Source organism: Stenella coeruleoalba (genome assembly GCF_951394435.1).
Source record: "Stenella coeruleoalba genome assembly, chromosome: 7".
Taxonomy (NCBI): domain Eukaryota; kingdom Metazoa; phylum Chordata; class Mammalia; order Artiodactyla; family Delphinidae; genus Stenella; species Stenella coeruleoalba.
Window position 1 is genome coordinate 54,210,374 of NC_137153.1, and position 27,160 is coordinate 54,237,533.

General features: G+C 40.3%; 1 long non-coding RNA gene across 1 annotated transcript in view; it reads right to left on the bottom strand.

The window, feature by feature from the left end:
- LOC307189614 overlaps nucleotides 1-27,160 on the bottom strand; it is a 289,369-nt gene that overhangs the window by 37,714 nt on the left and 224,495 nt on the right. Inside the window, exon 3 of the long non-coding RNA XR_013829226.1 lies at nucleotides 6,311-6,386. This is a non-coding gene — a long non-coding RNA (uncharacterized lncRNA). The remainder of the gene's footprint in view (nucleotides 1-6,310; nucleotides 6,387-27,160) is intronic.

A 27,160-nucleotide genomic window follows, 5' to 3' on the forward strand; every position in this document is an offset into this window, starting at 1 on the left:
TTGGATGCAATGAGTTTTGGCACATAAAATCTGTTGACTCATATCTTCATTATGAATTGAACCACTTATCAACATGATAAGTTGATATATATCACAAGTTATATTTGTGTCTCATGATTATTGTGGTAAATTTTCCTTTTTGTTGTACTAGTATTGTGACACCTATTTTTGGTGGGAAAAGGGGAAAGGGAATACATTTAATATCTTTTTATCTTTTTGACTTTATGTTTTAGTAAACTTTAATAAATTTTCACTTTTAATAAACTATCATTGAGTTTTAAACATTTACTTTGAAATTCTTTGTATTTTAATAGGGAGTTCAACCCATTTATCGATGTAACTATTGTGATTTTACTTCTAATATCTATTTTAATTATTCTCTCTAGGCCTCTTTATTGTTTTCCCCCATGTAGACTATAATTTCCTTTTATTTTCTACAGTGCTTGGAAGGTTCATTTTCCAGTTTAATTCTATTTCTTTTTAAGTTAAAAAAAGTTAAAAAATTGTCCATTGACCAACATCTCTTTAATTATTAAAGTCAAAAATAAACATGAATCTTTAAAACCCTGTATTTTAGACAAAGAATTTAATATTCTTATATTTTTTCATGCTTTCTTCCAGCTTCTTATTTCCCAATTTTTTTTTTTTTTTTTTTTTTTGCAGTATGTGGGCCTCTCACTGTTGTGGCCTCTCCCATTGCGGAGCACAGGCTCCGGACGCGCAGGCTCAGCGGCCATGGCTCACGGGCCCAGCCGCTCCGCGGCATGTGGGATCCTCCCAGATCAGGGCACGAACCCGTGTCCCCTGCATCGGCAGGCGGACTCTCAACCACTGCGCCACCAGGGAAGCCCCTTATTTCCCAATTTTTGAAAATATAATTTGGGGGTTAGCACTAAATTATTTTTATTCAATTATTGCTATAATTATTATTTTTTACATTTTATATCTAATATTTTAAGAACAATCTATGGACACATTTGATTTTGCAACCATACTTAGTACAATTCTTTAGATTGACATCCATGTGTAACTGGCTTTAATGTTCACTACGAGTTTCTTAGCTGTGCAATTAGCATGTATTATTTTACAATCATAAAAATAAGAGGGTTTTTTTTTTTTTTTTTTTTTTTTTTGCAGTACGCGAGCCTCTCACTGTTGTGGCCTCTCCTGTTGCGGAGCACAGGCTCTGGACGTGCAGGCTCAGCGGCCATGGCTCATGGGCCCAGCCGCTCGGCGGCATGTGGGATCCTCCCAGACCGGGGCACGAACCCATGTCCCAACCACTGCACCACCAGGGAAGCCCCTAGAGGGCTTTTTTTTAAAGATTGAAAAGTTAAGTGTCCATACCAATCAGGATAGCAAATGCTTGTTAAAACTTTGTACATTGTTTTCTTACCTTGAGCACCAGCAGCTGTTTTTGAGGGAGGTCCTAGAATCAGATGTATGTCTAGTGGCCATAATACAATGATTTTTTTCTTCTTCTTAAAGCCAAAGTCAAGTTTCTCCTCATAAAACCTAAAGTTCTGCCTATTCCAGGACACATTCTAGAACTGAAGGATTTACATTGACTGTTTGGACTGAGGTAGAACAGAAAAGTCTGGCGATGGCAGTGTGGCTGCAATGACAATCTTATTTCAGATTTCTCTCCCCCTCTCATTACTTATAAGCCCTATCACTTGGCACTCTTCACATGCACGAGAACATTCTACATGATGATCCTGTCCATTTTTTCTTCTTTGAACGCTGTTTAGCCAAATGTTTGTCTTTTGTCACTGCTTTCTATCACCCTACAGAGTTTTTTTTTAAGAGCCATTTGTTTACTGTCATAAATTACTTTTCCAGTTGCCAGCACTTGCTTTAAACTGTGTATGTGATGTTAGTGTGGCCCTAACTATGGGAGGCCATCTGCCTCTCTGCCATCTTGCCAGGCACTGGGTCTGGGCGTGTGTGTACGGGTGTTAAACCTGTCCCTCAAAGAAAACCACATCAGGTATTTTATCCTTTTTAATGCTGTGGTGGGCTTGTTCATCCTGCGTGAATGTAAACTTCAGAGCACTTGGTTCTTGGAATTCAGGAAGAAATAACACTTGCTAGAAACTCCTGACAACGAACTGTTCACAAGACCCCTCACATTAAGCTGTCTGCAGGTTTTGAAAAGTGTTTCAAGGTTCTAAGTACTTTCTTTCATTTGAGGTCCTGAGATATTCCTGTGAAAGGCCCTATGCAAAGGTCAAAGGAGGGGTGTTATTCTAGTTATTTCATATTTCAGGCATGCTTAAGCCAAATGTACACTTTTGGAAGTCTTGCTAACTACTTACCAAGCACAATCTTGATGTGGTTTCTATTGATCCTTGTTCCACTGTGGGTTAGGTAAGAGAGAGTCACTTTTCTCTCTCGGATGCATTGGACCTTGAGGGGGCTTGTGGTTGGAAAAATACCAAAGTCTGTGATTACTTCATGCTTTGCCCAGTCTTGGGGGAGTGTGGCAGGCTCAGGGTGTTGGTGGGTGTAAAATGAGGGCTTGTGAAAGTGCTCTGCTCAGAGTGGGGATTCGGGTGCCCCCCGCCCCCGGGGGTGTGGGTGAGTGACAGGAGAGGGGCTGCTCTTCTCAAAGCTGCAGTGTCTGTTCAGAGCCGTAAAGGAAGCAGTTGGCAAATTCTGTGAAGAGAGGGCTCTTTTAGAACCATGTTTCAGATTTTAATAGAGAAGGCTTTCTTAGAATATTTTTACAGGGTATAGAGGTTACAGCAGTAAGGAAGGGGGAAAATCTTGTATGGCTGCTTGGCTAGGATTCCATGAAATGAGTGTTATCTGCACGAAGACTAAAAACAGACTGATTCATTACAATAACTGTGTCCTTCAGATGCCAAATGAGTGGTTACTCATGGGGGTAAAACAGGCAGTTAAGCTGGTCTTGAGGCCCAGCACGCTGAGACTTGACATGTAGTGAATGCTTTGCTAAGCACTGACTTACATTATCTCATTTAATGCCCATAACACGTATTAGTTCATTTTACAGAGGAGGATATGAGTGACGGATAGATTAAACGACCAAGGTCACAGAGCTAGTTCATGGTTAAGCTGGGGTTTGCCCTCAGTCAGTATACCTTAATTACTCAACAGGACCTAGGTTGTTGAAATGGCCAGCCCCATTTTCTCCCTCCCCATTTCTAGCAAACCAACTGAAGTAATCCGTGCAGCTTTGCTAGTATTCCTCCCATTTGAGGGGCCAACCCTTAAGTAAGAGTTGGTCCCAGGCCCAGGATGGGTGTTCCCATAACATTGCCATGAATCTCTTATGTTTCAGCTTCTGGGCAGTAGCCTGAGTAGGGGTCTATCTACTCCTTCTGGAAACAACCATAGCTGGGCTATTTTTTCCTTTATTTATGGTATGTGATCACTGCCAGCAAATTTCTCTGAGGAGTGCATTTAAATATGCCACATTTGTGTTACTGTATATGTATTCTGGGTGAAACATTTATGATAAATCAAGTTTTTAGATGCCCTATGGGGAAAGTGCTGATGGAAACATACATCTGAAGAAAACTTTTCTCTTAGCAGTAGTCACTTGAGGAAACAGGCTCCATTTATCTTGTGAGGGCTTATGTGAGATGAATACAGACCACCCAGAATCACAGCTCTGCGTATCACAAGAGGAAAGTGAAGTATCCAGACTTAGCTCTGGGCCTCTTCAAGCGTCTGTGCTGTGCTGTGTTAGTCTTTCTCCCCTTCCTCCAGCCCTCACTCTACCTTTCCAGCCTGGCAAGCCTGGCAACTTTCATGGCAAGCCTTCCACCCCTGCCGAATGGCCCCCCCCATTCGGGGGGAATACTGATCAGCGGAATACTGATGCTTTCCTCAGTATTCCGCTTCTCCGGTGGTTAACACCTACACTCCTGCATATTCATGGCACATTCTCAGAAACACCCATTCTGATCCCTTTTCCCTCCCCAATCTAAATTAGACCCTTGATAATAGTATCTTCTTATGATTTTTCCTTCCCGGTCCTGCTCACCGTTTGTAATTACATACCTCATTTGTATGACATTTGTTTAATGCCTGTCTCCTTTACTGAGGGAAGACTTTAAGTTCACTGAGGGCACATGCTTCCATGAGTGTCTTGCACAAGTGTCTTGCCACATGGAAGGCGTTCTAAATATCTGTTGGAGAAATATGCTTCTCCTGGGCTCTACAGAAACACATGTATATAGCTTGCTTATTATATTCTGCCATTTAAAGACTCTCTTCCATTGGACTGTAAGCTCTCTGATATAAATATTTGCAATCCCCAATGCCTACCATAGTGGCTGACACATGTAAGTGCTCAATAAAAGTAAGTGAAGTTGACTGGGGCTTGCATGACTTATACCTAAGCTTTAACATCATGGAGAGGAAGTATTTCAGTTCAGTGTAATTCTTATTAAGCACCCATTAAGTATCAGACTCTATGTATGGCATTGAGGATATAAGAATGTGTGTAAAAGCTTTTGCACAGCAAAGGAAACCACAAAGACGATGAAAAGACAACCCTCAGAATGGGAGAAAATATTTGCAAATGAAGCAACTGACAAAGGATTAATCCAAAATATACAAACACCTCATGCAGCTCAATATCAAAGAAACAAACAACCAATCAAAAAATGGGCAGAAGACCTAAATAGACAGTTCTCCAAAGAAGACATACAGATGGCCAAGGGGCACATGAAAAGATGTTCAACATCACTATTAGAGAAATGCAAATCAAAACTACAATGAGATATCACCTCACACCAGTCAAAATGGCCGTCATCAAAAAAATCCACAAATAATAAATGCTGGAGAGGGTGTGGAGAGAAGGGAACTCTCCTACACTGTTGGTGGGAATGAAAATTGGTACAGCCACTATGGAGAACAGTATGGAGGTTCCTTAAAAAACTACAAATAGAGCCACCATGTGACCCTGCAATCCCACTCCTGGGCATATATCTGGAGAAAAACATGGTCTGAAAAGACACATGCACCCCAATGTTCATTGCAACGCTGTTTACAATAGGGAAGACTTGGAAGCAACCTAAGTGTCTATCGACAGATGAATGGATAAAGAAGATGTGGTACATATACACAATGGAATATTACTTGGCCATAAAAAAGAATGAAATAATGCCATTTGCAGCAACATGGATGGACCTAGAGATTGTCAAACTGAGTGAATTAAGTCAGAGAAAGAGGAATATCGTATGATATCCCTTATACGCGGAATCTAAAAAGAAATACAAATGAACTCATTTACAAAACAGAAACAGACCACAGACTTAGAGAACGAACTTATGGTTACCAGCGGGGAAGGGATAGTTAGGGAGTTTGGGATTGACATGTACACACTGCTATATTTAAGATGGATAACCAACAAGGACCTACTTTATCTAGCACAGGGAACTCTGCTCAATGTTATGTGGCAACCTGGATGGGAGGGGTGTTTGGGGGAGAATGGATACATGTATATGTATGGCTGAGTCGCTTTTCTGTGCACCTGAAACTATCACAACACTGTTAATCGGCTATACCTCAATATATATATATATATTTTAAAAAAAAGAGAGAGAGAGAGAGAGAGAGAGAGAGCTGAACGACAACAGCAAAAAGGAGTATGATTAGTAGCAGCTTGATTGCTGAAACATGAAGCATTAGGCAGGGAGTGGTGGAAATGAGGTTAGAGGGGAAGCCATGGAGGACATGGCTTAGAGGGCGTATGAAAGAATGTGTGATCTTTCCTTTATGTTTTGCTCCACAACCTGGTCATTGTGACTGCTGGAGTTTTACTTGGCCAGTGAGACCAAGGACAGCATTACAGAATGCAGGAAAATTTCAGACACTGAAGTTGAATAATTTACTCATTCATTCCTGTAGTGAATATTTACTTAGTATCTACTAAGTACCAGGCACTAAGGATAGTTACAGACTCAAACAGGATATAGTGTTCAGCCTTCAGGAGTTCAGTATAGTGAGGGAGACAGAGTAAAATACAATGAAATAAGTCCACAGTTTTCAAATATTTTGGCTTTAGGACTCCTTCATTCTCCTGAATATTATTGAATATCCCCCAAAACTTTTGTTTATGAAGGCTATATATATTATTATTAGAAATTAAAACAAATTTGTAAAAGATGAATTAAATGAATCTCTTAAAGTATATGCTAACATAAATATTTTCATGAAAGTAACTTTATCTTACCGCTATTTTTCTTTCAGAAAAAATGTAGTGAAAAGAGTGCCATCGTTTTATACTTTTGCGAGTCTCTGTGCTGGCTTAACAGATTTTAGATTCTCTTACCTGTGTTTTGCATTCAGTCCATTGCAATAATGTTGTTTGGTTGAAGTACATGAAGAAAACCCAGCCTCACACAGTTCTGTAGGTGGAAAAGGGGGGAGTATTTCAATAGCTTTTTCAGATAATTGTGAAAATTCTTCGACACTACACCAAAACTTGACAAGTGGTAGTTTCCTAAAAGTTAGATGAAATGTGGACTCTGAAACTAATCCATAACATTTTTTTATTCTGTCACATAAAAGTTTATTGGCCCACTTTGTACTTTGGACGGATCTTTCAGCCAGGCATGATTTTGTTAACATCGGGTGTTAGTTATTTGGAAAATGTTGGTTTACTGAGTGAACCACAGATGTGTTTCCTTGTAAAACATCAAATCATAATATAAACAAAAAATATATAATAACATAATAAAACATCACAAACATAAGAAATTACAAAATTCATACATATCACTGTTGACTTCATCAGAAGAATATATAAGCACCGGGAAGCTATAAAGTTCATGGTGACAAGTTTACCAAAATTCGAAGTTTTGTTTGAAAGTTCAGCTTTCATCACTGGCAACGAATAATATCAGCTGTTTTCTTTAAAGTTATAGGTTTACTTAATTCATTTTCTAGAAAACATCGGCCAAATACCCAACGAGAAACAGCCATAGTTTTTACATCATTCTTTCAAGTAAAAATGGCTTTCCATGAAAAAAGTAATTCAGCTTGCAACTCAAGCACATAAGCGCTTTTCTTCAATACATTTGTAGAAGTAAATCATCTTATCTCAACATGCAGCAGTACTTTGTGTGTGCTTCCCGTTTTGTCACAGAATTTTAAAATGTGTACTGAAGGGTCAAGTTTAATAGGAGTAATACTTTTTATTGCTTCATCAGGCATAGTCTTAAGTGAAACAAGCATTTGTTTTCACTTTAAGTGTGTGGTGGTAAAGAATACAGCAATTACTGGTACGGTTTGGTGCCACTGCCATGATTTGTGCCAAGATGCCAGTAGGTTTATCCACCATTATTTTTTCAACATCAACATGAGGTCAACGTGGTTGTTCCAGAATTAATCAATAGATTTTTAAAAAGGTGTGGAACACTATTTCAACACCACTTGTGCTTGTTATCAGACATTCAAACAAAAGACAATCTTCTTTAATAATTAGACAAATATAAGCAAAATCGCTATGTTTGTAGATTCTTCCATTTATGAGGTAAAAGTACAATTCTGCAGAAGAGAGGGCAACTCAGTCTGCACGTTTCCAGCGAAATCTTTAAATCAACAAGTTACTGTATTGTTGGAACATGACAGTGCTTGAATTCTTTTTACTGACTTTTCATACAGCAGGTATTCTGCAATTCAACTGTAGAAGGCTTTATTGTCTCAGCTACTGTATATGCTTCTCCAGCCAATGCAGTTTAATGATTTACCCTGTAAGATGCCTCTGGGGCATCTTCATTTCTGGTTCAAAGAATGTAAGCAATAATTTTTGGCTTTTAAGACCTCACTACATCTATACTTAAAATATATTTAAGTCCTTTGTCTTCAAACTCTGAATCTGCTTCCTAATATATTCTTGTTGATTTTTTTTTTGTATATTGAGTTTAATTCAGCCAAGGAAGGTAAATTAGTAATGTGAATCTATTTATGAGCACACTTTTTTGTTACTAGGAAAAGAGTTTCTGTCCATAAATACGTGTTGAAAAAATATTCAAATAATGCTGATTTGAAAGGGCTCCACATTAGGGGTTTGCTAATGTGTACATACTACAGGTCATCCCAAAAAACATGAATGATGAAGTGTCACTGCCCCGGAGTTTGGGTTGAGATGTATTTTTTTCTAGTTAGTGATAATGTGTTTGCCCATTTTACCCTGCTACTCACTGGGCCCCAAGGTCCAGGACTGCCAGTGTCCATTCAGAGTGTCAGGGGCCGCTTCTGGCTCCAGAACAGAGTGAAGTTGGCTGCCCATATGCTGATGATCTCTCCCTACTTGAGTGACCCTGTCAGTGACCTACAATACGGCATACACTTAACGCCCAGTATGATTCTGTCAGCCTAAAGATGAGGTTTTAATTGTAGCAGGAGGGATGGTTCTCACTGGAGGGGATTCAGAAGCCATCTAGACCACAGATACATGGAATTGTAGAGATCATAAGTGACTTGCCTGAGTTCACCTGCTAATCAACGGTAGGGCTGAGCCAACAAGCTAATGCTTCGATAGCTGAGTTAGAAGCAAATTTACATGCAACTTTAGGGACAACTCCCTGCCATGAGAAGGAACTACATTATCTAGCTTAATTGTCACAACAACAAAAGAATCACAACATGCATTAAGGTAATGGGGGCTCCACACTGAAAGGGGTAGGAATAAATCCTATCGCCAAGCCCTAGAGAGATCTCCACTCTTGCCCCCATCACAGCTGGACTGGATGGTGCTGTGAAAGGAAAACTGACAGGCTAACCCAGTCTTTTTGTTTCTTTGTTTCTCCCTTTAGGTCAGTGGTTCTCCAGCCTTAGTGTGGATAAGAATTATTATTCATGGATATGTGTAATTAATGTGAGATTTGAGGATATTCAAGCCAATTTTGCTAATAAGCAATATCTGCCAATCTTGAAACCTAACTCTGGGTAAATGGAAATCCACTTCACTCTAGCGCATTAGAGATTCAGTATTCAACACATTGGAGCTGTTTTCCAAGTTAGAATTTTGAGGATAAATTTCAAAAAGTGAAATTGGAAGAAGTGTTTTGGGGAAACCCTGAAAACGACTGCTTTCTATGTTAGTACCTGGTCTCAATGCCAGTTACCAAGGGATTCTATTATATTACATACATTTCTACCCTTCCCTCCCCCTTCTTTTCCTGTAATCCAGCAATACATCCCTCTTGCCTTTCCCCCCTCTTTTTCTCTGCCCCAGAACACTCTTTTTTGGAACATTCAAGTCCCAGAGGAGAACTGTGAACTCTGAACTCCCCCCAAATCCAAGCCAACTTTTACAGTGTCTTATTCTGTGTTTTTATACATAGACAACTCCTCCCCAGCTCCCCTCTGCCCCCAACTCACAACTGTCCCCTCTGGCCCCATTATCACTATGTTTTCCCACCTGGCAAACAGCCTCACTGAATTCTGGGTGGTAGGCATTGACCAGACTTCAATACAAATGCTCCTGTCGAAAATGGCACCAACTTAGGTGAAGAACAAAGACGCTCCGGCTTCAAAGCGGAAACTCCAGTTTCTGCACAGAAGGGGTTTCACACAACCCCGGTTAACAATAACAACCACCTCAGGGGAAGAAAAGACCCGGACTACAAAGAAATGCCAAGCAAGCAGCCATCAGTCCTCCCTTTCTTCTTCTGGCATGTTTAGCACAAAACCTGATCAGGAGGGCAGTTCTTTGATAATCGGGTAGACCATGACTGCTGCTAGTAGCACTTCTTCTGCCTCATATATCCCAGCAATTCATGAAGAGCTGAGTGTTCGGTGCTCACCCAGGCTTAGAGATGTTGCAATGCACACACACACACACACACACACACACCCGTGCACATACACACCATGGAATGGAATTGGTTTGCTAGCAAAGGATTCTGGCAACTTTCCAAAGATTACAGGTCAAGTCATGTTTTTCCTTTCCTTTTCTTTTCTTTTTTTCGGTGATTCTCTCTTTTTCTCCCCATTCTAGTTAACCACTGAAGTGTGGCCCTACAACACTGGCAAACGCATATTTGCTGTAATTGCCCAGTTTTTGAGGAAAAGAAATTGAGAATAGTGGGAAAGTAGAGGCTGATGACATAGGGGGAGAGAAAAAATGAAGTTTTAAAATAACAAACAATTTTTAACTGCTATATTTCCCCCTCCCTGTAAACCCAAAGAGAATGAAAAGGACAGTTTCAGCTTGGTCAGGCCCTAACTCGAAAGAAAAGGGGGGAATCAGTCCTTTGTGGAACGTGGCAGGCAATAAATAAGTAAATAAATCAGACAAAATATTCTCAAGTTTCCATTCTTTTTCTGTTATGATACTTCTCCCAGCTTCTAACATTATCGCTCTCTTTGCACCCCTCAATCCCTCACTTTCCTTTTCCCTCCTCCACCCTAAACTGTCAGGCCGTTTCTGTCACCTCCACCCTCCCTTGTGGTCTCTGTTATCAGCGAGGTGGACAAGAGCCAGGCTTAGCCATGGTTCTTTGCCATGTCACTAGCTATACCAGTTGTTGTTGAAAATCTGGCACAGAGAGATGAGGCCATCTGTGGTGAAGTTTAAACCTATTTACCTCTCTGGCAAGCTGGTTGAAGCCTCTCTTTCTCTGTATTCAGTGAGGCTGAAGATGACAAATGCAGTGGGATTAAAGCCATGGGATGAAGTTTGGGCAAAACAAAACCCTTCCCCAAAGACAGCTCCTGAGAGCTGTTAGCTGTAAGGATAAGCAAATCCTCTGTGTCTGGTGTGTGTGGCCAAGGGCACCCCAGCCCTGGGTTCCATTCTCTGTACACTGGAAGGAACAAGACAACTGGCTGAGTTACAGGCTGGACTTAGGGTCTTGGGAGATGCGAGTTCTTTGTTGAATGATCTTGGAATGATCCCGGGCCCTATTTTGTGGTTTGCAGGGCCAACACCCTGTTTCAGAGAACTGTTCTCATATAGTTAATGAGCTACACATGAAAACCTTCTGCCTTTAAAACGGGACTCCACAGCCTGACCAATTACCTGAACCCCATGACACTCAGAGTCCAAAAGACTTTGGTTGTTTCCCAAAGTCCAATCAACCCATAAAGCTACCAGCGAAACAATTCAGACAGTCATGAAGTAAGCTCTGAAGTCAATGCCAAAAGCTGTGGACAATGGCAGGATCCCTGGGCAGAGGCCAATTTACCGTGAAGCTAATAAAGCGTAAGCTTCTGTGCCCCTTCTGAGGCCCTGAGAGGGAGCCTAGCAATGTGTTCACATGTTTGTTGCAAAAATAAGGTATTTTAAGCTCAATGAGTTGACTGCTGTCTTCGTTTCAACTTTTATATTTCCCCTGTTTCATGGAGTTGGAGTGATCCTAAGCAGTTGAGTTGGAGATTCATTTAGTTTGGGCTTAGTGAGATAGGTTTATGAGGATCAAAGTCACTTCCATGTATGGTTACTTTATTGCTGTCCATCTTGGTATAGGAATGGCTTCCAGGAACATGCCTTCAGCCTGCCTGGTAATGTGACACCAAGACGCAGGGCCAGAGGTAACTCTCCATATGAAAATGTCCCATGGTGCTTGGCACTGAAAATACGTGGTTAATGGAGGAGGAGAAACTAGGTTTGAAATGTGTGGAATTAGAGGCTAGTCTGTAAAATGGGGCTAAAATATACTGTCAGCTTATTATGAAGATTAAACAAAATTAGGTGTGTGGAAGTATTAACCAGAGTCTAGTATGAATGGCAGGTAAATAAAGGTACTTTTCTTTCTTACTTGAAGCATCTCAGTATCTTCCCTATGAAAACTAGATATCAGAATGCTTGGGAGATTGTGATAGCCCTTGAAACATACTATTTTTTTTAAATGTCTGACGTTACTTTTTGCCCCTTTTTTTGCCCATCTATTCTCAAAGTGAATTGTTGGAGAAAATATTGAGGATACTGGTTATTTAGATTCCAGATAATTAGAAGTGCTCTCACACTAAATGATTGAAAATTTAAAACACCCTCAAGATGCTTCATAGTGACATTAATAATAAGAATCAAGACCTCTCAAATGCCACTGGGAAGAAGCAAAGTCCATCTGATATTACCAAGCAGCTCTCCGCTTTATTGACTGCTAGATTCTCTGAGGAAAGGAGGAACATTTTGGAGCTTAATAACATGGTGGCTGTTCCATGACATAGGTGCCCCTATGTGACTATTACATCTCTCTGTTCTTTCTATTGGTCCATGGTACATGGCCTCTATCCAGCCTGAGTTTTAAAGATGAAGTTGTAATGGACCACTTACTCTCCATTTGGTATCATTTCTAAAGTAACGGCTGAAATCATCCCTAACTGGAGAGAGAGAAAATAAAATGACACCTGAAACATTCTTGTCAGTTAATAAGCAATTGGCTGGCTAGAAATGAGCTTTTCTCTGCAGAAGAAAAGGCCATGTGTCCCTGTCCCTTGCCTAGGCTACCTTCTGTCTCATTCCTTTCTGCTTTCTTTTCCCTGCACCATCCAAAAGAAAAGAGGTGCCTCATTGAACTGCAAGCAAGTTTCCCCACATTGGAGAACCGGCTCCCCATTCCTTTTAGCCCCGGCATCACCTTGGTGAAACTTCAAGAATGTGCCCAGACACAAAAGAGAATTTGCTCCTCCTTCTGGGAAAAGGCTCCCTCAGGGCCCCATCAGGTTTGTCAGAGCCAGCTGAAAGTTCAGCAATCTTAACTGTGCTTCAGGAGGTCAAATCCAGCTAAGGTCCCAGCTACTAGGTGTTAGCACCTCGGGGTGGAGTGCGAGAGAGAGGGAGATGCAAGGGGACCCCAACGTGTTCCCCAAAGTGCATCTCTCCCGCACCCAGCCATGAGTGTATGAAATAATTCCTCCTTTGTCCTCCAGCTGGCTTGCAAAGCTATCAGGATGAGTCTGCAGGACCTGTCTGGGAAGCTTGTTAAACTGCACAGAGTAAGTCAGCGAGAGGGAGGGGTGGGGAAAAGATTAAAGGGCGAATACAATCTGTGTGAGGCAGTGGCCCTGACTCTAAAGAAGCAGATGATCTAAGGAAAGGAAGAGCTTCCCTTTAAAACCAGAGACTGCATGCAATGCAAATGACCCCGCATGCAGCTGCCTCTGGCAGGCAGCCACACGTCTCCTAGAGAATAAAGTCAGAGCAACAATTCCCTCCTGAACCCTGAAGCTTAGTGACTTCAAACAAGAAAAAAGAAAAGTGACATTTTTTTTTCCCTTTCCCCAGTGAACTCATCCATTCCCCGAATTGTGCTGATGACCTCATCATCTGCAGCTGTGTGCTCCCAGCTCTTCCCCCACCTCAGCTCCCAGGGATCACATCTGGTGCAGAGCCTTGGTACCTGGGACTGACACATCTGGAGGGAACTGTCTTTGAAAGTGGAGCATTTTGGAACCCCTTTCACTCTTGCTGATGCAGCCAAGTGGCAGGAAAGTCCTCAGCAAACTTGTGCCTTGGGAGATGCCTCTCTGGTCTTCATATAGTGAGAATTTATAGGGAAGGACAGGGAGGTCACGGTTACTGTTTCTGGTACCTTTTCATTTTTCACCTTTTACGTTCATGGGCAAGTGCAGACCTGACCTTAGAAATGATATTGAATCATCTGAATCAATTCTGCCTGTGTTCGTTCTAGAGTCTGGCAAGACCCTGATTGACAAAGTTTATTTAGGTGTTAACTGACATGGGTAATGATCCCAATCAATGGAATTAAACTGACTTTAGAAGAGTTCACAGTATATATGGCCCCGAAGTATCTGTATCTTGGGGAAAACATATAAACTTAAGAAGGGGCCCTTCCCCTACTGTGAGAGTATAAATTGATCCACTAACCCTTAGGAAAGCAATCTGGCACTCCTCTCTATATCAAGGACCTTAAAAAATGCTCATACGCTTTGATCCAGAAGTTCCATTTCTGGGAATCTCTCATACAGATAATACAAAAAAGCACTGAACCATAGTAAAAGATCTTCACTCCAGCATTATATATTACAGTAAAAACAAAAACAAAAGACCCCCCCCAACACAAAGAATCTAATTAAATGTCCAATTTTAGAAGAATGGCTATGGTACATCCGTACCACGGAATAATATGCAGTTATCAAAAATGATGCAATACTGTTCATGTTGCAATGTCTTTGACATGCAAGGCTGGAAAAGAGCAGAATACAAAACATGATTTCAACTTTATACAAGAAATATATGTATGGATGAAAGACTTAAAAGAATCTATACATAAATTCCACCAGAGTTATTTTTAGGAAGGATCATATTACTGACATTTATTTTTTAGGCATTTCTGTGCTTTTAACTTTTCTACAGCGAGTATGCCTTACTTTTATAATTAGGAAAAAGAACTTATTTAAAAGAGGGGGAAGAATCGAATCTTTGGCAGCTCAATGCCCTTGGCAAGATGTAATGAATTATTAGCCTAAGTGTTGTAAGGTAAAACGGCACAGGTATTAGGTAGGTAAAATACATGAGTGGACCAGGACTAGTACAAGAAAATGGCAAACTATGGAGGAGACTGTCTTCGGTTTCAGCTAATTATTATCATGTGGAGATACAGGTAGCTCAGAGTTGCTGAATCTGATTTTCCTAAAGAAGTTCTAAAGCAATACTTAAATGGAAATCTATTAATTTTTAAATGAAGGCAATAAACTCACATTAGAAAAATTAACTACATGTGTTAGGCAAACAAAAACCCAGCTACTGGACATCATTTTGAAACTTCCTCATAGACAATGCAAGTGTAGTCCTGTGGAGCCATCCACCAGCCTGGGGGGCTTCCAGGCATGTCACTTCTCTTCATTACTATTAATAATGCTGCAATGAAGAGTCTTCTGTGTCTGTCTTTTCATATCTAGGCAATTATCTCCTTAAGGTGAACTTTAAGAAGGTGGGTTTTAGATTCAAAGGGTATGGACATCGTTTTATCTTTTGATGCATGATGTCAAATAGTTTTCCAGCAAGTTCAAACAAATTATATTCCCATTAACTGTTCATAGGAGTCTCCTTTTCTCACATTCTCACCAGCACACAGTTTGGTCAAGCTTTTTCATATCATTGATCTTAGAGATGAATGTTTATATCAAATTATATTTACTTGCATTTGTTTAATTAATGGTATTAAACAGACATCATATGTTTATTGACCTTTGGTGTTGTTTATTTTATAAATAGCCTGTTCATATTTTTTGCCCATTGAAAAGTTGTCTTAACTTTTTCTTATGGTCTTATGACTTTTTTGTATACTAGGGATATTAACCATCTCTCATATGAATTACATTTTAAAAAACTGGTCATTTGCCTCTTAACCTTGTATAATAGGATAAAATTTTTATCATTTTAACACCTGTCATGACAGTATTTTAAGGAATTAATTTTGCTTAAGAGAATACCTTAAGAAATCATTTAGATTATAAATGTAATTGTGCAGGTATATGAAAACAATGAAACACAGAGACAGCCAAACATAGTGAAGTGCAGGCAAATGTTTAAAAACAGATGATAAAAAAGAGAGAAAAGTGGGAGGTTTTGCAACCCAATATATATATATTCCTAGAAAATTGCATGCTTTTTTTATATCTATATCTATACACACACACAATAATGCTCACTGAAGCCTTGTTTATAATTTCCTCAAACTGGAAAGAACTCAAATAGCATTAACATAGAATAGATAAATAAATTGTGGTATGGAAAACTATACAGCTGTGAACCCAGATGCATTAAAGCTACATGCTACAGCATGGATAAATCTTACCAACATGTGTTGGGTAAGAAAAGCGAGCCACAAAGAACATAGCCAGGGTTATTCCTTGTACACAAAGATCAAAAAGAGATTAAATTATATGGTTTAGGGATGTATGCTCAGGTAGTAAATCTATAAAGAAAAACAAGCACATGATTACTATTTAAAAAATTAAGGACATGATTAATAATTAGAATACTGGTTGTTTCTAGGAGATGGAGTGGTGGTTGTGCCGTGTGTGTGTGGTTTTCTTTTGACAAGGGTCCTAGGGTGTCAATGATGATGTCTTTCTTTTTTTTTTTAATTTTTGAATTTTATTTATTTTTTTATACAGCAGGTTCTTATTAGTCATCCATTTTATACACATCAGTGTATACATGTCAATCCCAATCGCCCAATTCATCACACCACCACCACCACCCCTCCGCGGCTTTCCCCCCTTGGTGTCCATACGTTTGTTCTCTACATCTGTGTCTCAACTTCTGTCCTGCAAACCAGTTCATCTGTACCATTTTTCTACGTTCCACATATATGCATTAATATACGATATTTGTTTTTCTCTTTCTGACTTACTTCACTATGTATGACAGTCTCTAGATCCATCCACGTCTCAACAAATGACCCAATTTCGTTCCTTTTTATGGCTGAGTAATATTCCATTGCATATATGTACCACATCTTCTTTATCCATTTGTCTGTCGATGGGCATTTAGGTTGCTTCCATGACCTGGCTATTGTAAATAGTGCTGCAATGAACATTGGGGTGCATGTGTCTTTTTGAATTATGGTTTTCTCTGGGTATATGCCCAGTAGTGGGATTGCTGGGTCATACGCTAGTTCTATTTTTAGTTTTTTAAGGAACCTCCATACTGTTCTCCATAGTGGCTGTATCAATTTACATTCCCACCAACAGTGCAAGAGGGTTCCCTTTTCTCCACACCCTCTCCAGCATTTGTTGTTTGTAGATTTTCTGATGATGCCCATTCTAACTGGTGTGAGGTGATACCTCATTGTAGTTTTGATTTGTATTTCTCTAATAATTAGTGATGTTGAGCAGCTTTTCATGTGCTTCTTGGCCATCTGTATGTCTTCTTTGGAGAAATGTCTGTTTAGGTCTTCTGCCCATTTTTGGATTGGGTTGTTTGTTTTTTTAATATTGAGCTGCATGACCTAGGTGTTTGCTATTTAACTATTAAGCATTTTTCTAATACATTTTACACTTAACAATAAAATGGAAATTTCAGAAGTTAGAAAAAGCAGAGAAGTGAGGATACAGGAGACAAAAAGAAATACTGGGAGAGAAGGGGTTAGATGACATAGCAGGGGGACTGAAGCATACAGAAAAATATTGTTAATTATATATTCCAAGCAGTGGAGTGTACGAAGGAGATTTTAGGACAAAACTATCCAATATTCAATTTGCTATTGTTAGTATATCTTTCCTCACTCTAGACATTTATTACATTTTGTTAAATATGTAGTCTGGAATTTCGAGGAAATCAAAGAAAAGTAACCAAGTTGGCATGAAAAAGAGAGGGAGACGTATGTAGATTTAGATCAAGGATTCTTCAAGAAAGGTGAGTAGTGGCCATGAGAATGTGAGCCTAGGGCATGTATAGAAGTCTTGGGGAGGAAGTGGAGGGTCTCATAGAATCAGGTGCCAGGGTTTAAGCCAAAGAGATTTAAGTCTCCAGAGAGTGCTGCCTTATCTGAAGCCCATAGATATTGGTTTGTAACAGGATTTTCTCTTCTTCCTCCTTCTTTATTCCACACAGAAACTAAAGACTTACAGATAATCAAGTTTATTAGTCTTTACTTTTTTTAAAAATTAATTTATTTATCTATTTTTGGCTGCATTGGGTCTTCGTTGCTGTGCACAGGCCTTCTGTAGTCGCAGAGAGCGGGAGCCACTCTTTGCTGCAGTACATGGGCTTCCCATTGCGGTGGCCTCTCTTGCTGTGGGGTGTGGGCTCTAGGTGTGCGGACTTCAGTAGTTGTGGCGTGAGGGCTCAGTAGTTGTGGCTCGCAGGCTCAGTAGCTGTGGCACATGGGCTTAATTGCTCCACGGCATGTGGGATCTCCCCGGACCAGGGCTTGAACCTCTGTGCCCTGCATTGGCAGGCAGATTCTTAACCACTGCGCCACCAGAAGTCCCTATTAGTCTTTACTTTTTGACTTTTAGATTTCCTAACATGCTTGAAAGATATTTCCTCATTTTTAAACATTTAAACTCCTTGATTTGCCTAGAATTCTATCAATACTTAGGGTAAAAATCGAGGGAGAGCTCAAGTTTGTTTTCCCAGAGAGCGAGCTCAATCTTTTTCTCTGATAATTTAAAATGCCTCATTTAATCACATATTAAATTTCATATTTACATACTCTCCATTCTGTTGGTTCTCTTCCTGTGTTATTCCTGTTTTTTGATTACTGTAGTTTTAGGATAAATTTTAAAATCTGATAGGGAAAGTTTTCTTGCCAGTATTTTCTTGGCACTTCCTCTTTGATGATTCTGTCAAATACATCTTAAAATCATTTTGCCAGGTTCTAAAGCAAAATAAAACAAAAACAAAACCAAACCCCATTGGGACTTTGATAGAGAAGTCATTGAATTCACAGATTACTTTCAGTAGCAATACAGCATATTCTTATTCAAGAACCTTCTGTTTCCAATTATTCAATTATTTTTGTATGTTTCTCCATTGTGTTTTCTATTTTTCTTTATTAACATCCTAAATATTTCTCATCTCTAAACAAACTCTCTTGTTTATCAGTTTCAGCATCCAGTATTAATTTTAGAACCTTGTTTGATAGATATTTATTTTTACATTAAAGGAATAGCTCTATTTCATTAGGGATATCAGTAGGGTTTTTAAAAATACATTATATTTCCTTCTATTTAATGGGATATCTTCCTAGATTCTGGCACTGAGTTGACAGTCTTTGTTTTGGGTAGTTTGAGTTTTCAAGTTTCCTTGTTTTTCTGTCTCCATAGATATTTTAATGGGAAACTGGGGAGGATACAGCAGGAAACACCAGCCAGGCACAATTTTAAACCAGAAGTATGTTCACTGACTAATAAATAATAGAATCCCAAGGCATAATTTATGTGTCTTAGTGCTGCTCAAGGGTGCAAATCTAGTCTGTTGCTTTCTTTATTTCAAACCCATTCCTGTCACCTTAATTGATATATGTGTATCATATCTGTATATGTCTGAGCTTTAAATGTATATGATTTCAAGGTCTACTTAATATACAAAGTATGTGGCGTCTTCTACCACCTGGCATTGTTGCTTTTCATCAGACCAAACCAGAGCAGGGATCTTGCTACTTTTATTTAATTCCAAGTTTAGCCTTTTTATGATAATCAAATGTCAGTTGCCCAGAGCCAGGGATGGAAAAGCACTATACTGTGTGCCTGGGGGTTCTTGAAATAAAAGGTTGGGTAATTTATATTTTTAATATAAGTGATTTAGAGCCTGAGGCTTTGATCCAATTAAGAAGAGAATCAAATTAGCTGGAGATTAAATGAAGATGGAATAAGGGGAAGTCTTGCTGGCTCCTGAGTTTTCTAAAGAAGGCTTGTTGGGGTGCAGTGGTTCTCAGCCTGGGCTGCACATTAGAATTGCTTATGGGGCTTTAAAATATACTGATGCCCACACTCCACCCGAGAGGTTTCAATTTAATTGGCCTGATGAGCTGCCTGGGTATGAAGAATTTAAAAATCTCCCCAACTGATTCTCGTATGCTGCCATGGTTGAAAATGACATAGTTCTTAATCCCCAATAAGCTAAGAGTCACCTGGGAGCTAGTTTAAAAATATATAGCTTCCAGGGCTCTACCTAGACACCTCCTGGTACAGTGACCTGAAACAGAGTCTAGGAATCTGCATTTAAAACAAATGTCCACGTGACTATGATATAAATGATTCCCGCCCTACCCACTGTAGTCTGTACTTTCCTCATCTACCTTTAACTTGGCTTTCAGAATATCTTTCTTAAATACATATGTTTTCCCAAATTTAAAACATTCCCTGCTTGCCCAATGTGTTCAAAATGCAGTCTTTAGTGTGGCTTTGAAGGCCTTCCCCTGCAGTTTTCATCCATCTCCGTGACCTTCTCAGTGTCTCCACTCCAACCCCTCTCTGATGTGCACATTGGATGCTTTTCTGAATTGACTTCTTCTTTCAGAGCCTTTGCTTATGCCTCTGCCTTCAACAGCCTTTTCCCCCTTGGCCCATGTAAATCCTGCTCTCGAACAGCTAGAATGCCATGGCTTCCGTGAAGCTTTATTTCATCTTTTCAAATTAGGATAATCAATGCTTTTCTCTACGTGCCTAGTGCAATTGACCTGCAGCTCTCTTGTATTTTGTTTGCTTTGGTTGGACTCGAGATGTGGAAAGCTGAGTTCATCCTGTCCCTCTGGCACAGCACATTATCTTCATCGGTCAGTGCAAGGCCCCTACTGTTCGGACAGTATCCATAAGTATGTGCATACCCTCCAAAAATAAGTCATGTTGCCTTGTGCATAGATGCTTTTAATTTACCTAAATGGTCTTGTGCTAGAGACCTCACTCTCTTTTTCCACCCCAGATTTTTTTATGATCTATCCACATTCCTGAAATTAAGTTGAATTCATTACCTCTACCAGCCACATAGTAATCCTTAGGGGACATTCACCACAACATTTTAGCTGTCAACATAACTCTTATTTTCTCAAGGAGGCCACAGTGAACATTCTTGTAGGTGGCCTTGGATGAATCTGTGTGAGAATTTCTCTGAAATACCGACTGAAGAATGGGATTACCTAGTTACATGTGCTCTCTTGGTTTCACCAGATACTTCCAGAACGCACCCCTGGCAGGCTGTGCAGTTTCTTCTCTTCTGGTCTCAGGCACTCACCTCCTCATAAGTGCATTTATTCTTGCTGAGGATTTAGTCCCTGTCAACCACCCTGGCAAAGGAAGTCACCACTTATGAACTCAAGATCTTTTAGGAAAAAGTGAGCCAGGATCTTAAAGTTGTGATCCTACAAAAATCCTCTGAGATATTTTTATGTCAGTTAAAACAGTTAAAAAACTTGACAACTGCTAAGGAGATCATCAATGATACTTTACAAACTAAAAGCAATAATGGATATTTTCATGAGTGGAAGTGAGAGATCTAAAAGTCTGTCCCAAGAAAAAGTGATCAATGAAACTTAAAAGCTTTTGCACAGCAAAGGAAACCATAAACAAGATGAAAAGACAACCCTCAGAAGGGGAGAAAATATTTGCAAATGAAGCAACTGACAAAGGATTAATCTCCAAAATATACATGCAGCTCAATATCAAAAAAACAAACAACGCAATCCAAAAATGGGCAGAAGACCTAAATAGACATTTCTCCAAAGAAGATATAGAGATTGCAACAAACACATGAATGGATGCTGAACATCACCAATCATTAGAGAAATGCAAATCAAAACTACAATGAGGTATCACCTCACACCGGTCAGAATGGCCATCATCAAAAAGTCTACAAACAATAAATGCTGGAGAGGGTGTGGAGAAAAGGGAACCCTCTTGCACTGTTGGTGGGAATGTAAACTGATACAGCCACTATGGAGGTTCCTTAAAAAACTACAAATAGAACTACCATACGACCCAGCAATCCCACTACTGGGCATATATCCTGAGAAAACGATAATTCAAAAAGAGTCATGTACCACAATGTTCATTGCAGCTCTATTTATAATAGCCAGGACATGGAAGCAACCTAAGGTCCATTGACAGATGAATGGATAAAAAGGATGTGGCACATATGTAAAATGGAATATTACTCAGTCATAAAAAGAAATGAATTGAGTTGTTTGTAGTGAAGTGGATGGGCCTAGAGTCTGTCATACAGAATGAAGTAAGTCAGAAAGAGAAAAACAAGTACTGTATGCTAACACATATATATGGAATCTAAAAAAAAAAAAAAATTGTTCTGAAAACCTAGGGGCAGGACAGGAATAGAGAATAGACTTGAGGACATGGGGAAGGGGGAAGGGTAAGCTGTGACAAAGTGGGAGAGAGGCATGGACATATATACACTACCAAACGTAAGGTAGATAGCTAGTGGGAAGCAGCCGCATAGCACAGGGAGATCAGCTCGGTGCTTTGTGACCACCTAGAGGGGTGGGATAGGGAGGGTGGCAGGGAGACGCAAGAGGGAGGGGATATGGGGATGTATGTATACATATAGCTGATTCACTTTGTTATACAGCAGAAACTAACACACCATGTAAAGCAATTATACTCCAATAAAGATGTTAAAAAAAAAAAAAGAAGTATAACTCCCAGCATATGTGTTTCAAAAAAAAACAAAAAAATCCGCTTTTCTAGAGCAGGGGTTGGCAAACTTGTATAAGGGGCCAGGGAGTAAATATTTTAGATTTGCCTTGTGATCTCTGTTGTATCTACTCAGCTCAGTCATTGTAGCCAAAAAGCAGCCACAGTAAAATGTAAATAAAGGAGTATAACTGTGTTTCAATAAAACATTATTTATAGACAAGGAAAAAAAGAATTAAAAAATAAAAAATCTTCTCGCTATAAAAAAAAAAGAAATGAAAAAGTGATCCAGAAAACATGGTGACTACAGCTTGATTAGGCCAATTTTATGACCTTGAGTGACTCACGATCACTCAGTCTGAGATTTTTCTTATTGGAGAGACAATCTTCAAAAGTCAGTTCACAAACATTAATTTTAGAAGAGGGGAAGTATATTGGTGAAGGAATTACCGTGAGAAGATAAGTCTCTTGAGAATAGCATGAAAAAAATAATCATGTGTCGTTAATACTTTTTGAGAAATTATTATTACCAAGTACTGTACTAAAAAACACATAAACATTATCTTATTTAATCCTCATTAATCTTATGAAATAGACTTTATTTTTATCATCCCCTTTTAAAGATGAAAACACTAAGGTTTAAAGAATTTAATTGGGCCTAAGTCATATAATTATTCAATAGCAAAGCCAAGATTTGAACCTAGATTTGTTTTGTTTTGTTTTTCATTCCAGATTTCTAGCTCATAATTAGTACAGAAAAAGCCCAGGCTTGGAGTCAGGCAGAATAGGTTCGAATTCTTGCTTTGTCCATGACTTACTAGTTATATGATGCTGGGTAAATTATTTAACTTTTCTGAGCCTCACTTTTCTCATCTAAAAATGGGGCCAGGAGTCCACTTCATGGAGTTGTGAGTATACATGAGCACACTGTGTGGCACATAGTAGATGCTCATCAAATATTATTTCCCTTATTAATCTGTTCTTTCCAATTTCTGGCACAGAGTAGATATTTATATGTTTATTACATAAATATAACAGGCAATTAAAAATTTTCATATATTACCTGTCTCATCTGGATTAATTTGGTAGGGCATAGATCTGAGAGGGGTAGGAAGATGTATATAAGAGGAAGGGGCCCTAAAAGGGTTACTTTAAGAAGCCAGAGACAAACCTAGTCTATTTTCCGTGAAGACTGCGCTGCCTCCTGTGCCTTCTACGGAGAGCCAATGAGTTACCTGACTCACCTCGAGAGATGGAGAAACAAAGATACCAGTGAGCAACAAGCTCATTTTGCCTCTTTCACTAGGTCTCCTGCAGGGAGTGTTGTGGGTTCATACAGCTAGGAACTAATGCAAACTCTCCCAGGGAACCGCTGGAGAGGAAATTAATTAACCCCCGCCTCAGCTTCCCGGTGGGGGACTGGGAATTAAGCTGTCATTCGTGCCTCGGGCCCCTCTCTGTGGCTGTCTGAGACCCCGAAAGACAGCCCACCTCCCCTCCCCGTCCTGCTGCCCTTGAACGCCGCTCTGAGCAGGTGAGATGGGCATTCCCCTTCGGAAGCAAAATCGTGCAGTCACTGCCACTTGTATGCAGGGTTGGAAACGCTGGAGACACTGCCTCTAAGGGGGCTCAGAATCAGTTACCCGTAGCTAAAGTAATGCGATTTGCAGAGATCTTGAGAAAGAAGCTTTCGCTGTGGGCACCAAGGAAACTGTTCAGCGTTTGGGATTCTCCGGCATCTACAGCATTGTTAGCTCTCCAAAGGGAGGCTCATGCCCTGTGAAATTCAAAGCTGCTGAGAGCTCCACTCTTAATGAGATCTTTCAAATAGGAGAGCTCAAATGGTCCATAAGAATCATAATGTCAGGTGGATTTCATGGTCTAGACAGATTTGAAATTGCCGCCCCCCTCTTCTTTTTTCTTTAAGGTTTCCCCATAAACCAACAGTAATAAAAAATTTTAAAGTTCTTCTGGGAAGGGATTGATTTATTAATAGAAACTACTGTTTTTCTGCATTGATGGTCCCAGGGATTTTCATTCCATGGTTATGATGACTGGCTTTCCCCAACAAGCCTCCAGAGTTCCCAGCGGTTGATTTATCAATGCAGGATGACAAGTTCATTGTTGTTCTCTGGAAGTTTTGGCTCTCAAGAACTACTTGGGGTTTTAGGCTAGGAAGATGCCTTTGGGAGAGCATTCTTGTATGGAGTGGTAAATCTGCTTGAAAAATGCTGGATCTTTTGAAATTGAGATAGAACCAACCCCTTGCTTCTCCTCCACCCCCACTCACCCAAGGGAGTAGATTTCTTTCTAGAGCTTTCCAAGAGCCAATCAGCTGGAAATATAACCAGTTTCTGCAAGTCCAGGACTGTAGGAGTTAACTTGAATATCCCAGATATTACCACACCACAGCTTGTGTAAACAGAGAAATTGACATTAATATGAATAACTCAGCCTTCCTACTTGTACCAGTTTCCCAGTGCTACTGTAACAAATTACCACAAATCTGGAGGCTTAAAACAATATACATTATCCTTACAGTTCCATAGGACAGAACTCTGAAACAGGTCTCACTGGGCTAAAATCAAGGTGCCGGCAGGGCTGGTTTCTACAGGAAGCTCTACGGAAGAACCTGTTTCTTTGCGTTCCCCAGTTTCTAGAGGCTGTCCTCATCCCTTGGCTCGTGGCTTTTCTTACCTCATTCCAACCTCTGCTTCTGCAGTCATTTCTCTCACTCCAACTTTGATTCTTCTTGCATCCCTCTTATAAGGACCATTGGGATCCCGTCAAGCCCACCTGGATAATGCAGGATAATCTCCCCATCTCAAGATCTTTAACTTAAATAACACTCACCAGTCCCTTTTGTCATATAAGATAATATTCACAGATTCTGGAGATTAGGATGTGGACGTACCTGGGGGGCCATTTTCCTGCCGACCACACTATCTTGCTCCCATTTGCTTATTCAGGACCTTCAACTCCTGCAGTTATTCCTAAAGGGTTATATGGAGTTCCTAAGGAGTGCCTTCACCCGCTTCAGGTGCTTACAACAGATTCCCCCTGTTAAACTCGGCTGCTCCTCAGAAAGCTTCACCTGAGGAAACTTCACCGTGGCACCCAAGATGAGAACTCTAAGGCCTGGACCTGGAATGTGACCTCCAAGGCTCCCAGGGGCTCCTCTCTCCAACAATGCTGGATCCCATGGGAAAGAGGTGGAGAATGTTCTTCTCTCTGATTTGGGGCTCTACGTAGTCACGTGGGACCCATAAATCATTCTTTGTGGCAGGAGTCCTACGAAGGCCCCTCTTGTAAACAGATTTTTGCTCAAATCCTCTCTCAATAGGGATGCAAAACCAAATCAGGAGGCCAGGTGGGGTTCAGGTACAGACATGGTGCCAAACAGCCTCTGTGATGTGCAGATAACATGGTAGATACTGGGGATTCAGAAATGAAAGACAATTTCTCCTCCTGAGGCTCTTCACAAGTCTACCTTAAATTAGGGAGGCCTTCTCACAATGAGCCTAGGAATCACCTGGCTATCTTGTTAAAGTGAAAATTCTGATTCAGTGGTTCTGAGATGGACCTAGAAATTCTGCATTTCTAACTCTTTGAGTAGCAAAGGTCTAGGGGAGACTGAACATCAGCCGATGTTTCATTACGATACAGCCTGATAAGTGCTTTGCCACCAAATCCACAAATGTTTTGAGCACAAAGGTGCACCTAGTCAAGGCTGGGGGAAGGGGAGGGGATGATTCCTAGAGGAAATGACAAGTTTGAATGGAAGTTTTCCAGGCAAAGAATTGAGGGAAAGGATGGAGTCAAAGGGAACAGCGTATACAAATAGAGGGAAACAAGAGAGTTCTAGAACTGAAAGAATTGCACAATGATGGCAGCAAAGAGCTTAAGGATGGAGGGATGGCATGAGATGAGGCCATTGAGGTGAGCAAGATGCATCTGATCACATATGACCTGTGCCCCAGGCTAAGAAGTATGGACTTCATCGAGTAAGCAATGGAGAGGAGATACTTAGACTAAGAGAAAGGAGAAAATGTAGGCAGAGAATTATCTCTGTTACTATCCATTCTTGGAAATGTCAGCCTTATTTTGACTGGCAAATTATAGGGCAATTAAATGAATGACAGGACACTTTGCCTTCAAAAAACAGACCTTATTTAGAACCCATGGGCCTATCAGGATAATACCATATTTTCAGTCAGCCAAGCTCTGTTTCACAGCAGAGTAGTGGCAGGGGTCGAACTGGTTCTGAAACCATTGGAAACAAGCCTGGGTGAATGGATGGGGTGTAGATGGGGGAGAATAAGACCTGCTCTGCTAGTACATGAGGGACATTGTCTCGAAGTTTTGCTTGCATACTGCTTCCCCTCATGTCTTTTCATCTTAGCCTTGACAGTGATATAGTTGCATATCACCTTTTAAAAGTTGTGCAGGTGCCACGTTCGCAGACTGTACATGGGGCCAGGACTCAGAACTTGGTCCCCATCCCTGCTCAAATATCAAAATGGAAGTTGTGGAAACAGGTATGGATATAGGTGCTAAAAGAAAATTACAGTCTGGAAGGCAAAGATGCCAAGATGAATAAAAATGCCCCTCATTGTTTTGTTTTTTTATAAATGTATTTATTTACTTATTTATTTATTTTTGGCTGTGTTGGTTCTTTGTTTTTGTGCACGGGCTTTCTCTAGCTGCAGCAAGTGGGGTCTACTCTTCCATTGCTGTCCGTGGGCTTCTCATTGCGGTGGCTTCTCTTGTTGCGGAGCTCAGGCTCTAGGCGCGTGGGCTTCAGTAGTTGTGGCATGCAGGCTCAGCAGTTGTGGCTCGCAGGCTGTAGAGCGCAGGCTCAGTACTTGTGGTGCACAGGCTTAGTTGCTCCGCGGCATGTGGGATCTTCCCGGACCAGGGCTTGAACCCATGTCCCCTGCACTGGCAGGTGGATTCTTAACCATTGCACCACCAGGGAAGTCCCAAAAATGCCTCTCATTGATTGAGCACATGTTATGTGCCAGGCTTTGCACTAGGAGCTTAAAATACACCATCACATTTAATTCTTTGTGATCTGGAATGGCATCATTATTACCATTTTAGATGAGAA